Consider the following 14765-nt stretch of genomic DNA (forward strand, 5'->3'; position numbering starts at 1 on the left):
ACCCCTTCAATGCGGCTGTCAATGACGTCCGCCGCATTGAAGTGGTTTACAGAGGGAGGGAGCTCCCTCTGTACCCCCCGGGCCCCCCCACGATGGATCGCGGGTGGCGATTGTTGCTATGGCAACCAGGAAGCCGATACTAGGCTTCCTGGTTGCCCAGGTACGGTAGCCTATTAGGTCCTGCCCGAGGCAGGACCTAATACGCGAACTGTCAAATGAAAAATATGACAGTTACGATGAACTGCACTACATAAGTACATACATAAGTAGTGCAGTGCATCGTAGCGGGGATCAGAAGACCAGATCTTCATGTCCCCAGGTCAGTGTAAAAGAAAAAGTAAAAAATGTAAAAAAAAATGTGAAAGAAAAATAAATAAATGTTAATAAATAATAAAGAAATAATAAAAACAACACTTGCCCTGTTTCCCTGATCAACTCCTTTATTATTAGAAAAAAAATGAAAATATGAAAAACAAACTATACATAATAGGTATCGCCGCGTTCGGAACGGCCTGATCTACAAAAATATCACATTATTTTTACCGCACGGTGAACACCGTAATTTTTTTTTATAAAAAACAATGACAGCATTTTATTTTTTGGTCATCTTGTCTCAAAATTTTTTTAATAAAAAGTGATCAAAAAGTTGCAAGTAACAATAGAAACTACAGTTTTGTCACGCATAAAACAAGCCGTCCCGCAGCGATATCAACGAAAAAATAAAAAAGTTATGGCTGTCAGAAAATGGCGACACTAAAACATGATTTTTTTAGAAAAGAGTATTTTTATTGTTGGAACGTAGTGAAACGTAAAAAAACAATATAAATTTGGTGTCGCTGTAATCGTCCCGCCCCGCAGAATAAAGTTAACATGTTGTTTATACTGCACGGTGAACGCTGTAAAAAAAAAAGATACGTGCTGGAATGGCTGTTTTTTGGTTTCCTCATCTCCCAAAAAATGGAATAAATAGTGATAAAAAAATCGCATGTACCCCAAAATGGAACCAACAAAAATGACAGCTCGTTCCACAAAAAACGCGCCCTCTCACAGCTCCGTCACTGGAAAAATAACACGTTATGACTCTCAAAACGCAATGATGCAAAATGATGCTAAATTACGGCCCAGACTAATTTTTAGGTCCAGTAGAATTTCACTAAATATCCAACATCGTCATTTGCTGGACCCCACAGGTGGACCCTGTAGATGCAGCAGAGATGAGAAAACTTTAGGGCCTTGTGCTGCTTATAGGGTTAGTGAAGAAGTCAAAGATTAGGCAACACTGGAGCGCAGATATTTTGTATAATACCTAATAACCCGGCCTGTGTATAAAGGATTGGTTCAAAGCGACCACACCAATCCATGGATTATTCATTCTCCCCATTATTACATCATCCTATTATGCCCTGATGCACTCCGCCCAGTTTACATATACCCTGATGTACTCCGCCCAGCTTACATATACCCTGATGTACTCCGCACAGCTTACATATACCCTGATGTACTCCGCCCAGCTTACATATACCCTGATGTACTCCGCACAGCTTACATATAGACTGATGTACTCCACCCAGCTTACATATATCCTGATGTACTGCGCCCAGCTTACATATACCCTGATGTACTCCACCCAGCTTACATATGCCTTGATGCACTCCGCCAAGCTTACATATACCCTGATGTACTGCGCCCAGCTTATATATACCTTGATGTTCTCCGCCCAGCTTACATATGCCTTGATGCACTCCGCCCAGCTTGCATATACCCTGATGCACTCCGCACAGCTTACATATACCCTGATGTACTCCTCACATATTACATATACCCTGATGTACTCCTCACAGCTTACATATACCCTGATGCACTCCCCCCATCTTACATATACCCTGATGTACTCCGCACAGCTTACATATACCCTGATGTACTCCGCACAACTGACATATACCCTGATGTACTCCTCACATATTACATATACCCTGATGTACTCCGCCCAGTTTACATATACCCTGATGTACTCCCCCCATCTTACATATACCCTGATGTACTCCGCACAGTTTACATATACCCTGATGTACTCCTCACATATTACATATACCCTGATGTACTCCTCACATATTACATATACCCTGATGCACTCCCCCCATCTTACATATACCCTGATGTACTCCGCCCAGCTTACATATACCCTGATGTACTCCACCCAGCTTACATATATCCTGATGTACTGCGCCCAGCTTACATATACCCTGATGTACTCCACCCAGCTTACATATGCCTTGATGCACTCCGCCAAGCTTACATATACCCTGATGTACTGCGCCCAGCTTATATATACCTTGATGTTCTCCGCCCAGCTTACATATGCCTTGATTCACTCCGCCCAGCTTACATATACCCTGATGCACTCCGCATAGCTTACATATACCCTGATGTACTCCTCACATATTACATATACCCTGATGTACTCCTCACAGCTTACATATACCCTGATGCACTCCCCCCATCTTACATATACCCTGATGTACTCCGCACAGCTTACATATACCCTGATGTACTCCGCACAACTGACATATACCCTGATGTACTCCTCACATATTACATATACCCTGATGTACTCCGCCCAGTTTACATATACCCTGATGTACTCCCCCCATCTTACATATACCCTGATGTACTCCGCACAGTTTACATATACCCTGATGTACTCCTCACATATTACATATACCCTGATGTACTCCTCACATATTACATATACCCTGATGCACTCCCCCCATCTTACATATACCCTGATGTACTCCGCCCAGCTTACATATACCCTGATGTACTCCGCACAGCTTACATATACCCTGATGTACTCCTCACATATTACATATACCCTGATGTACTCCGCCCAGTTTACATATACCCTGATGTACTCCCCCCATCTTACATATACCCTGATGTACTCCGCACAGTTTACATATATCCTGATGTACTCCGCACAGCTTACATATATCCTGATGTACTCCGCACAGCTTACAAATATCCTGATGTACTCCGCACAGCTTACATATATCCTGATGTACTCCGCAAAGCTTACATATACCCTGATGTACTCCGCCCAGCTGACATATACCCTGATGTACTTCGCCCAGCTTACATATACCCTGATGTACTGCGCCCAGCTTATATATACCTTGATGTTCTCCGCCCAGCTTACATATGCCTTGATTCACTCCGCCCAGCTTACATATACCCTGATGCACTCCGCACAGCTTACATATACCCTGATGTACTCCTCACATATTACATATACCCTGATGTACTCCTCACAGCTTACATATACCCTGATGCACTCCCCCCATCTTACATATACCCTGATGTACTCCGCACAGCTTACATATACCCTGATGTACTCCGCACAACTGACATATACCCTGATGTACTCCTCACATATTACATATACCCTGATGTACTCCGCCCAGTTTACATATACCCTGATGTACTCCCCCCATCTTACATATACCCTGATGTACTCCGCACAGTTTACATATACCCTGATGTACTCCTCACATATTACATATACCCTGATGTACTCCTCACATATTACATATACCCTGATGCACTCCCCCCATCTTACATATACCCTGATGTACTCCGCCCAGCTTACATATACCCTGATGTACTCCGCACAGCTTACATATACCCTGATGTACTCCTCACATATTACATATACCCTGATGTACTCCGCCCAGTTTACATATACCCTGATGTACTCCCCCCATCTTACATATACCCTGATGTACTCCGCACAGTTTACATATATCCTGATGTACTCCGCACAGCTTACATATATCCTGATGTACTCCGCACAGCTTACAAATATCCTGATGTACTCCGCACAGCTTACATATATCCTGATGTACTCCGCAAAGCTTACATATACCCTGATGTACTCCGCCCAGCTGACATATACCCTGATGTACTTCGCCCAGCTTACATATACGCTGATGTACTCCGCACAGATTACATATACCCTGATGTACTCCGCCCAGCTGACATATACCCTGATGTACTCCGCACAGCTTACATATATCCTGATGTACTCTGCACAGCTTACATATACCCTGATGTACTCCGCACATCTTACATATATCCTGATGTACTCCGCACAGCTTACATATACCCTGATGTACTCCGCCCAGCTTACATATACCCTGATGTACTCCACAGTTTACATATATCCTGATGTACTCTGCACAGCTTACATATATCCTGATGTACTCCACAGTTTACATATACCCTGATGTACTCCTCACATATTACATATATCCTGATGTACTCCACAGTTTACATATACCCTGATGTACTCTGCACAGCTTACATATATCCTGATGTACTCCGCGCATATTACATATACCCTGATGTACTCCGCACAGCTTACATATAGCCTGATGTACTCCACACATATTACATATACCCTGATGTACTCCGCACAGCTTACATATATCCTGATGTACCCGCACATATTACATATAGCCTGATGTACTCCTCACAGATTACATATACCCTGATGTTCTCCGCACAGATTACATATACCCTGATGTACTCCTCACAGCTTACATATACCCTGATGTACTCCGCACAGCTTACATATATCCTGATGTACCCGCACATATTACATATACCCTGATGTACTCCTCACAGATTACATATACCCTGATGTACCCGCACATATTACATATATCCTGATTTACTCCTCACAGCTTACATATGCCCTGATACCACATATGGGGTATTCTGGAGAACCCGCTTAACAATTTATGGGATGTGTGTCTACGGTGGTACAAGCTGGGCACAACACATTGGGCACTGAAATGGCATATTTGTTGAAAACAGCCATTTTCAATCTGCAACATCTATTGTTTACTCATTTTTGCAAAACACTTGTGCGGTCAAAATGCTCACTACACCCCTAGATCAATTCTTTGAGGGATCTAGTTTCCAAAATGGGGTAATTTTTCGGGGGGTACCACTGTACTGGTACTATAGCTCAATGCAACATGGTGTCAAAAAACGAATCTTATAAAATCTCCACTCCAAATACTAAATGGCGCTCCTTCCCTTTAGAGCCTTGCTGTGTGTCCAAATAGCAGTTTATGACCACATGTGGGGTATTTCCGTACTCTGGAGAAGTTGCTTTACAAATGTTACGGTGCTTTTTCTCCTTTATTTGTTGAGAAAATGAAAAATGTTTAACTAATGCTGCGTCTTATTGGAAAAATATTGTAATTTTTCATTTTCACTGGACATTTCTAATAAAATATATGAGACACCTGTGGGGTCAAAATGCTCACTACACCCCTAGATGAATTCCTCAATGGGTGTAGTTTGCCAAATGGAGTCACTTTTGGGTAGTTTCCACTGTACTGCTACCTAAGGGGCTTTGCAAAAGCGACATGGTGCAGAAAAACCAATCCAGCAAAATCTGCTCTCCAAAAGCCAAATGGCGCTCCTTCCCTTCTGAGCCCTGATGTGTAGTCATACAGTAGTTTATTACCACATGGGGTATTTCCGTACTCTGGAGAAGTTGCTTTACAAATTTTACGGTGATTTTTCTCCTTTATTTGATGAGAAAATGAAACATTTTTACCTAAAGCTATGTCTTAGTGGAAAAAAATTAAATTTTTCATGTTTACTGCCCAATTCTAATGAAATCTATGAAACACCTGGGGGCGTCAAAATACTCACTATACCCCTAGTTGAATTCCTCTAGGGGTGTAGTTTCCCAAATGGAGTCACTTTTGGGGGGTTTCCACTGTACTGGCACCTTTAGGAGCTTTACAAATGTGACATGGTGCCGAGAAATCAAACCAGCAAAATCTGTACTTCAAAAGCTAAATGGCGGGCCTTCCCTTCTGAGTCCTGCCGCTTCCCCAAACAGCCGTTTATGACCAATGTTGGGTATTTCCGTACTCTGGAGAAGTTGCTTTACAAATGTTGGGGTGCTTTTCATCATTTATTTGTTGAAAAAAATAAAATTTTTGAGGTAAAGCTACATCTTATTGGAAAATAATGTAATTTTTCACTTTCACTGCCCAATTCTAATGAAATCTATGAAACACCTGTGAGGTCAAAATGCTCACTACACCCCTATATGAATTCCTCAAGGGGTGTAGTTTCCTAAATGGAGTCACCTTTGGGGGGTTTCCACTGTTCTGGTACCTTAGGAGCTTTACAAATGTGACATGGTGCAGAGAAATGAATCCAGCAAAATCAGCGCTCCAAAAGCTAAATGGCGTGCCTTCCCTGCCGAGTCCTGCCGCTTGCTCAAACAGCAGTTTATGACCACAAGTTGGGTATTTCCGTACTCTGGAGAAGTTGCTTTACAAATGTTGGGGTGCTTTTCCTCATTTATTTGTTGAAAAAAATAATAATTTTGAGGTAAAGCTACATCTTATTGGAAAATAATGTAATTTTTCATTTTCACTGCCCAATTCTAATGAAATCTATGAAACATCTGTGGGGTCAAAATGCTCACTACACCCCTAGATGAATTCCTCAAAGGGTATAGTTTCCCAAATGGCGTCACTTTTGTGGGGTTTCCTTTGTTTCGGCACCACAAGACCTCTTCTAACCTGACATGGTGCCTGAAATATAATTTAAGAAAAGGAAGGCCCAAAAATCCTCTAGGTGCTTCTTTGCTTCTGAGGCCGGTGTTTCAGTCCAGTAGCGCACTAGGGCCACATGTGGGATATTTCTAAAAACTTCAGAATCAGGGCAATAAATATTCAGTTGTGTTTCTCTTGTAAAAACCTTCAGTATTACAGGAAAAATGGATTAAAATGGAATTTCTGCAAAAAAAAATTAAATTTGCAAATTTCCCTTCCACTTTGCTTTAATTCCTGTGAAACGCATAAAGGGTTAAGAAACTTTCTAAATGCTGTTTTGAGTACTTTAAGGGGTGCAGTTTTTAAAATGGGGTGATTTGTGGGGGTTCCTAATATATAAGGCCCTCAAAGCCACTTCAGAACTGAACTGGTCCCTAAAAAAATAGCCTTTTGACATTTTATTGAAAATGTGAGAAATTGCTGCTAAACTTATAAGCCTTGTAACGTCCTAAAAAAATAAAAGGATGTTCAAAAAATGATGCCAATCTAAAGTAGACATATGGGGATGTTAGCTAGTAACTATTTTGTGTGGTATAACAATCTGTCTTACAAGTAGATACATTTGAATTTAGAAAATGCAAATTTTTTGCAAATTTTCTCTAAATTTTGGTGTTTTTCACACAAAAATATTGAATATATCGACCAAATTTTTTCACTAACTTAAAGTACAATATGTCACGAGAAAACAATCTCAGAATCACTTGGATATGTAATAGCATTCCGGAGTTATTACCACATAAAGTGACACATGTCAGATTTAAAAAATGAGGCTGTGTCATAAGGTCTAAAAGTGGCTGCGTCCTTAAGGGGTTAAAAAAAGATATAACTTAGGCCTGATTTACACGAGCGTGTGCGTTTTGCGCACGCAAAAAACGCGGCATTTTGCGTGCGCAAAAGGCACTTAACAGCTGCGTGGGTCATCAGTGTATGATGCGCGGCTGCGTGATTATCGCGCAGCCGCCATCATTATCACACTCCGTTTGGATGTTTGTAAACAGAAAAGCACGTGGTGCTTTTCTGTTTACATTCTGAGTTTGACAGCTGTTGCGCGAATCACGCAGTTCGCACGGAAGTGCTTCAGTGCGGCATGCGTGGTTTTCACGCACCCATTGACTTCAATGGGTGCGTGATGCGCGAAAAACGGCAAAATATAGAACATGACATGAGTTTTACGCAGCGGACTCACGCTGCGCAAAACTCACGGACTGTCTGCATGCCCCCATAGACTAATATAGGTGCGTACGACACGCGTGAAAAGCACGCGCGTCGCACCGCACCTATATCACGCACGTGTAAATGATGCCTTAGGTATCGTTTTAATCAAACTGACCAGCACAATGAAGGTAACATGTTCTTTATACCGCATGATGAACCCCTTAAAAATGAATCATAGCGGAATCTTAATGGTACAAAGAGCTGTCTGTTTACATCATACAAATGGCATTGTGTAAAGCTTATTTGCTATCCTGGTCTGCAGGTCAGATGGAAATTTTCTCTTAGGCCTCATGCACACAACCATAGCCATGTGCACGGCCATGATTTTTGGGGTCGGCCGGCAGCGGACTGTCAGCCGCGAGCCGCACGCAAATCGCGGGCCATGCACATGGCCGCGGCCATTATTTTCAATGAGCCCGGACCTCAGAACACGGGCGTAATAAGACATGTCCGTTCTTTCTGCGGTGCGGGCTCCCGGGCCATGCACGGACCGTAAAAACTACAGTCGTGTGCATGGCCCCATATAAATGAATGGGGCCGCAATTCTCCCGTGGATTCCCGGGGGAATTGCAGCCGCAAAAGCACGTTCGTTGCATTAGTTTTAAGTGGTGGTTATCAAGGCCCTTATATTTGGGAACCAGGAAGAGGAGGGCCCAAACACACTTTTCCAGCAAAGTTCCTCAAACTTAATGTGGCAGGGGCCCAAAAAAAGGTGCAGAGTGTGTTTCAAAAGGGGGATGAAAAAATACACTATTTATCAGTGCGACACCCGCCCTGAAAAAACTGGCCTGTGCATAAAGGATTGCTTCAAAGCGTACCACACTTCTATGGATTATTAATGTTATTCTTTTTTTTACCGCATTCTTATACCACCTTATTATGCCCTGATGTACCCCACACAGCCTACATATGCACCCACATTATAAAATTAAATACCAGTAAAACCCCAAACAAAACTACTACAGAGCAAAATCTGCGCTCCAAAAGTCTAATGTCAGTCCTTTCGAACATGTGGGGTATTATCACTATCATACTTGGGAGAACCCGCTTAACAATTTATGGGTAAACATATTAGGCACTAAAATGGCAATTTTCACTATGCAACATCCATTAAGCACTAATTTCTCACTACACCCCCAGATAAATGCCTGTCTAGGTGTAGGTTTTAAAATTGGGTCACTTCTTGGGGTTTTCTTTTACTATTTCACCTCAGAGCCTCAAATTGTGGGCCAATGCTGTGTAAATCACCAAATTAGGCCTCAAATGTGCCTGGTGCCACACACACTGTAGATAGCGCCACATACACCCCCTGTAGATAACGCTACACACAGACCCCCTGTAGATAGCACCACACACAACCCTGTAGATAGCATCACACACACCCCCTGTATATAGCGCCACACCACCTCCCCTGTAGACAGCATCACAGTTCCCGAATAGACAGCGCCACACAACCCACCATGCAGAGAGCGCCACACCCCTCTTGTAGATAGTGCCACCCTGTAGATATCGCCACACAGACCCCTGTAGATAGCGCCACACAGAGACCCCTATAGATAGCACCACACAGCCCTTCCCCTTATTGTAAATAGTGCCACACAGCCCCCCTTATATATATAGGGCAACTCTGCCCCTCCTTGTATATAGTGCCACACAGCCCCCCTTGTATATAGTGCCACACAACCCCCCTTGTATATAGTGCCACACAACCCTCCCCTTGTATAGTGCCACACAGCCTCCCTCCCTTGTATATAGTGCCACACAGCCCCCTTCCCTTGTTTATAGTGCCACACAGCCCCCTTGTATATAGTGGCACACAGCCCCCCTCCATCGTATATAGTGCCATGCAGCTAGACACCTTGTATATAGTGCCATACAACCCACCCCCCTTGTATATAGTGCCACACAGCCCCCATTGAATATATAGTGCTACACAGCAATCCCCCCTGTACATAGTGCCCCCAAAACAAAATATATTGTAGTTACCTTTACTCCGTTTCCGCAATGGACAGACAGAGCACTGCACAATCCGTCAGGCGAGAAGCTTGCGCAGACCAGCATCACACCTAATGTGGCCTGCAGCCTGTAGTATTCATTTGTATCTGCGTCCTGAAGACTCAGATTCAAGTTACTGTGACTGTCGCTAGCACCGGTGCCCCCTCTAGTGGTGCGCGCACGCTCTTGCCCGGCCTTAAAGGGCAAGCGCACACACATTAATTATATCACAAATTAGCCCTAATCACTCTGGACTATAAAAGGGGCCCTACCCTTTCACTCCCTGCCTGAGCGTTGTTCGTATTCCTCTGTTAGTCTGGCAAATGGTCTCTTAGTGTTATCCTGCTCCCGTTGTTCCCGTGCCCTGCTACCTGTATCCTATATCCCGTGTTATACTTGTTCCTGTGCCCGCTATAGTATTGGAGTCGAGTTCTGCCATCGGCCACATCTGCTGCGTTACACCACGTCTGGTGTCATCTATCTTGTTTGCATCACCTGCATACAAGATCCCATCTGTGCCAAGTCGTTGCTACTGTCTGGACTATCACAGGTACCCTTGTGCTTGGACTATATATATATATATTGACTTGGTACACTATAGTTTGGCCAGCTGCCATCCCGCTACGGCGGTTCGGCCCAGTGGGTCCACACACCCACAGATTTTAATTTATTTTCTAAAACATTTTTTTTTACTCTTCTTACTTTTCATTTTAGTCCCAGTAGGGGATTTGAAGGCCTGATCTTCTGATTGCAGGTATAAAACATTTCACTATTTATGTAGTGCAGTGTTTTATAACTGTCAGTTTTACACCGATAGGCAGCGTATTTGGCCTTGCCTCTGGCAGGGCATAATTGACTTCCATACATGCCAGACAAGGAGGCTATTGTTTGCCCTAGCAGCCGATCGGCTGGGGTACAGAGAAAGCCCACTCCCTCTGTCAACCACTAAGAAGCCGCTATAGCTATTTACTATGGGATGTAAGGGGTTAAATGGCCGGAATCAGCTGTTTGGCATTTCGCAGGAACTGCTTCCCACCCATGACATAACTGTATATAAGCCTTATAAAGTCCAAAAAAAAATAAAATAATGATTTCTACATACAGAAGATATATTGTTATATTACAGAAGATATACTGTTAACCTTACTTATTTACTAATTTGTGTGGTATCATTATCCATTTTAGAAGCAGAGGATTTCATATTTAGTAAAATTTAAACATTTCCAATGTTCAGATTTATTTAACAATAAAGAGAAAACATATAAACCGAAATGTATCACTAGCATGTGACAAAAAAAAACAATATCAGAATCACTTGGATAAGTAAAAGTATTACAGAGTTATTACCATATGAAGTGACACGTGAGATGTGAAAAATGGGGCTGTGTTCCAAAGTCCAAAATAGGCCTTGCCCATAGGGGGTTAATTGCGTTCAGGCCTCAAACCAGTTGCCTTAATTAATTTTAGACCCCTGACCAGAACCCGCGATTAATTTTAGATCCCAGACCCCTAAGATAAGTTTAGACCCCAGACCAGACTCCTCTATATACTTACCTCTCCTGGCTTCTCTTCAGCTCTTGGCCCTGACCCTGGAATTAGAATGCTAAATGTAACATAGGACTTACCACCCAACTTCAGTGCCCAATAACACTAATGTACTTCCCAGCAGTTTGGAGGCTGTTAAAGTAGCCAACGCGGAACATTGATTTCAATGGTTGGTGTGCAATGCTTCAGTGATCCTAATGGAGCAACCTGCTAATCATTGGGGAACTCATATTGTAGATTAGGTTTATCCAAATCAGACCCTTACTGCCCATAGTAGATGGTGAACAACAGGGCCGTCTCTAATACTGGCAGGGGATACGATCGCCCAGGGCGCACACTGCTTGGATAGGATGGAGGCCCCAGCAAACTGCTTTAGACTTTTTTCTATTTAAGATCCCTGCATTGATGCCACTGCTGCAGATGATAACAGAGACAGGCATAGACCCCGACGCAGGGATCAAGTAAAGTGCCAGCACGGACCAGGATCAGGATGCGCTGCTGTGTCTCTGAGACCCCCACCAATTGCTAAAACAGAGCGTCAGAAGTGCTTGTGTGAGCGCTGAGCTGCTTAGTTTCTGTTCGTCTTGTTCCAGAAAGACGATGTATCGGAGTACGGCTCATAGACTTTCTATTGAGCCTGTACACCGATACATTGATTTCCATTGATTGTCACTATGACATGTCAGAATTTTGTTGAACGTTTAGTTACCCTTTAAAGGAGGAGTCAGAGAGGGGTAGTAGTACTGGTAATTGTGAGTTAGTTTATGTTCACACGACAGCGCAAAATACGTCTGAAATTACGGAGCTGTTTTCAGGCAAAAACAGCTCCTGAATTTCAGAACTAATTGCTCGTACTCGCGTTTTTCGCGGCGTCCATAACGGACGTAATTGGAACTGTTTTTCAATGGAGTCAATGAAAAACGGCTCGAATTACGTCCCAAGAAGTGTCCTGCACTTCTTTTGACGAGCCGTCTTTTTTGCGCGCCGTCTTTTAATAGTGACGCGTAAAATGACAGGTCGCCGGCACAGTACATCGTAAAACCCATTGAAAGTAATGGGCAGATGTTTGTCGGCGTAATGAAGCCGTTTTTTCAGACGTAATTTGGAGCGTAAAACGCCCGAATTACGTCTGAAACTTGGTCGTGTGATCATACCCTTACAGTACTTACTGCTACTAGTAGTGCACCTGCAATCTCCTATGTCCTCCCTTTAACGCTTTTTATTCTTGTTAGATGTCACAACAAAATAAAGTTTAAGAGCCAAAACGGGTGAGTGCCGCATTTTTCATCCTTCTCACTGTATGAAATCCTCAGACTGTTTTTCTCTAAGCTGAGCACCACCCAAGGTCTTTTGGCTAGGAACTCCTTTCCTCGTTTGCATTTGTTTACCTGCTCCTTACTACAGAAACAACGACTGGTGCCAACTTCTCTCTACCGTACTCTATGTCCAGTATATGCACTCAATACTTGATCGGGGCTCCTTTTGCATGAATTACTGCATCAATGCAGCGTGGCATGGAGGTGATCAGCCTGTGGCACTACTGAGGTGTTATCAATGCAGCGTGGCATGGAGGCGATCAGCCTGTGGCACTACTGAGGTGTTATCAATGCGGTGTGGCATGAAGGTGATCAGCCTGTGGCAATGCTGAGGTGTTATCAATGCGGCGTGGCATGAAAGCGATCAGCCTGTGGCACTGCTGAGGTGTTATCAATGCGGCGTGGCATGGAGGTGATCAGCCTGTGGCACTGCTGAGGTGTTATCAATGCAGCGTGGCATGGAGGCGATCAGCCTGTGGCACTGCTGAGGTGTTATCAATGCGGCGTGGCATGGAGGCGATCAGCCTGTGGCACTGCTGAGGTGTTATCAATGCGGCGTGGCATGGAGGCGATCAGCCTGTGGCACTACTGAGGTGTTAAAATGTGGCGTGGCATGGAGGCGATCGGCCTGTGGCACTGCTGAGGTGTTATGGAAGCCCAGGTTGCTTTGATAGCGGCCTTCAGCTCGTCTGCATTGTTGGGTCTGGTGTCTCTCATCTTCCTCTTGACAATTCCCTATAGATTCTCTATGGGGTTTAGGTCAGGCGAGTTTGCTGGCCCATCAAGCACAGTGATAATGTGGTTATTAAACCAGGTATTGGTACTTTCGGCAGTGTGGGCCGTTGCCAAGTCCTGCTGGAAAATGAAATCAGCATCCCCATAAAGCTTGTCAGCAGAGGGAAGCATGAAGTGCTGGAAAGTTTCCTGCTAGACGGGTGCGTAGGCTCTGCACTTGATATAACACAGTGGACCAACACCAGCAGATGACATGGCTCCCCAAACCATCACTGACTGTGGAAACTTCACACTGGACCGCAAGCAACTTGGATTGATGCCTCTCCACTCTTCCTCCAGACTCTGGGACCTGGATTTCCAAATGAAATGCAAGATTGACTTTCATCTGAAAACAGGACTTTGGACCACTGAGCAACAGTATAGTCCTGTTAAAGGCTTAGGAAACCTTTGCAGGTGTTTTGTGTTGATTCGCTGATTAGAGTGTGACACCACGAGTCTACAATCTTACATATATATATATATATATATATATATATATATATATATATATATATATATATATATATATATATATATATATATATATATATATATATATGTGTATACATACACATACATTTTTTTTTTTGAGGGGGGGCATATGTACTGGGGCTATTGCTTCTGATGTTTTAAGACCTTAGTGACACCCCTGGCTGCTGGTGCTTCATCGTTGGGTCACTTAGGAGACCCAGTGATGCAGCTGCAAGATGCGGTCTGTCGGCCATGAGAAGTTGGGGGGATGCAGGAAGGACTTTTGCATTGGGGCCCATGAGCCTTTAGCTACACCCCTGGGGACTGTCATGCTGGATCCCGGACAGTTGGCATGTAAGATGATGTTCTGCAGCTGCTGACATATGTATGGAGTTATCAGTAAGAAACATATTTATTTGCCTGGCACATTATTGACGTTGAAAGAATTTTTGGATGTTGGCTAAATTCCCCAGCAACTACCTTCGTAAACCAGCACAGGCAGATGTGTCCCTTGGGTTGTCCTCTGACCCTGTAGTGTATATAAAACATCTGATCTGGATACTATATACTCCTGAAATCAAACTAAAGAGGAATACACTCATGATGCCTAACGTATATTTATTTAAAAGCCTTCAAGCACGGATTACAGGGAGATACATTTTATCCCATTATATTTCCAGTTTTCTTTGAATTGCATGCCTCATGTACCGCTGCTTTCACAGCACATTGGAGCATTTTCACATTCACTACTGCATACAACAGTTCGCACGCTAGGCGGCAGTAGAGCACAAGGTTGAAAAAG

The sequence above is a fragment of the Rhinoderma darwinii genome, chromosome 3, assembly GCF_050947455.1.
Source record: "Rhinoderma darwinii isolate aRhiDar2 chromosome 3, aRhiDar2.hap1, whole genome shotgun sequence".
Classification (NCBI taxonomy): domain Eukaryota; kingdom Metazoa; phylum Chordata; class Amphibia; order Anura; family Rhinodermatidae; genus Rhinoderma; species Rhinoderma darwinii.